At 41.4% G+C, this 1474-nt stretch overlaps 1 non-coding gene across 1 annotated transcript; it reads left to right on the top strand.

Annotated features, from left to right (window-relative positions):
• Nucleotides 1-423: 423 nt before the first annotated feature.
• On the top strand, nt 424-530 carry LOC141634708 (small nucleolar RNA R71). The gene has a single exon (XR_012539433.1). It is a non-coding gene; the product is annotated as a small nucleolar RNA R71 (small nucleolar RNA).
• The last annotated feature ends 944 nt before the right edge of the window (nt 531-1474 follow it).

Here is a 1474-nt window from a genome sequence, read left to right as displayed (position 1 = left end):
GCTTGGAAAGCATTCACTTGTTCGGTTGTTCCCCTACACTCACTTGGGTCATGACCCAAAGTTCCACAATTCTCACATATCCCACTTGGGATTGATGAGGATGCCGTCATGGCATTAACATGATGCTTCGATGATTTTTCCTCAAGTCTAGCCATAGCTTGTTCAAACTTCAAGTTGATTGTGTCAATGTGAGCACTAATTTGAGCACCCAATTGAGTAACGGAGTCCACTTCAAGCTTTCCTCCTCTAGTAGCCTTGCGAGGTCTACTATATTGTGAGTTATAGACCGCCATTTTCTCAATCTTGTTCCATGTTTGATTGTCGTCAACTTCGGTGAACATTCCATTTGATCCCATATTGAGAATGTTCCTAGAATCTTCATATAAACCATTCCAAAATTGTTGCACCAAAAACCATTCGCTAAGTCCATGGTGAGGACATGAGCGACAAATACCTTTAAACCGCTCCCAAGCTTCATACAAAGACTCTTCATCCCTTTGCTTAAAACCCGTAATTTGAGCTCTTAGCATGTTGGTCTTTTCCGGTGGGTAGAATTTTTTGTAGAAAGCTAGAGCCAACTTCTTCCAAGAATCTATTCCAAGGGTGGCCTTATCAAGGCCCTTCAACCATTGCTTTGCGGTGCCGATTAAGGAAAAAGGAAATAAGACCCATCTAATTTGGTCTTGAGTCACGCCCGTTTGAGAGATAGCATCACAATAATCGCAAAAGGTTTCCATATGAGAATGAGGATCCTCACTAGGCATCCCCCCAAATTGGCTCCTCTCAACTAGTTGGATGAAGGCGGACTTGGCAATAAAATTTCCGGTGAGATGTTGCGGTGTAGGAGTACCATTTGGTAGATTCTCCTCGGTGGGTACGGAGTGTGACGAGAATTTTAGCATTGTAGGTGGATTTTGTGGGGTATTGTGTAATGGGTTTTCTTCTCCTTCTATTGCGAAAGGATTGACAAACTCACTAGTGGGTTGAACAACTTCACCAACACCTCTCAAATTCCTCCTAACAAGTCTCCTATTGTTCGTCAAGGTTCTTTTGATTTCACGGTCAAAAGGTAACAAATCACTTTGTAACCTTCTAGACATGCAAAATATCAAACAACTCAAAAACAATTAGAACAAACCTTGAGGAGTTTTACTTCCTCAAGGCGAAGAAAGACACAACTAATAACAATAAAAAGAAATCTAAATCAAACAAACACCGTCCCCGGCAACGGCGCCATTTTTGATGCGTAACCGCTCGGTGTTCACAAATTAAGATGTGGTCGTTGGTCACGGTCGAATCAAAACACAATTTATAGCTTAACAAGCAACTCTACAATTAGTAAAGAGGCAAGTAAAGGTCGGATCCCAAGGGACGGGAGTTGAAATGAGATTTTTATTGTAACTAGCGGTGTCTAAGGGGTGTCACAAATTGGGTTGATGTAGAAGGTTACTAAACTAGAATAACAATGAAAATA

The sequence above is a fragment of the Silene latifolia genome, chromosome Y, assembly GCF_048544455.1.
Source record: "Silene latifolia isolate original U9 population chromosome Y, ASM4854445v1, whole genome shotgun sequence".
NCBI classification, from domain to species: domain Eukaryota; kingdom Viridiplantae; phylum Streptophyta; class Magnoliopsida; order Caryophyllales; family Caryophyllaceae; genus Silene; species Silene latifolia.
This window is presented reverse-complemented; position numbering and strand designations above follow the sequence as displayed.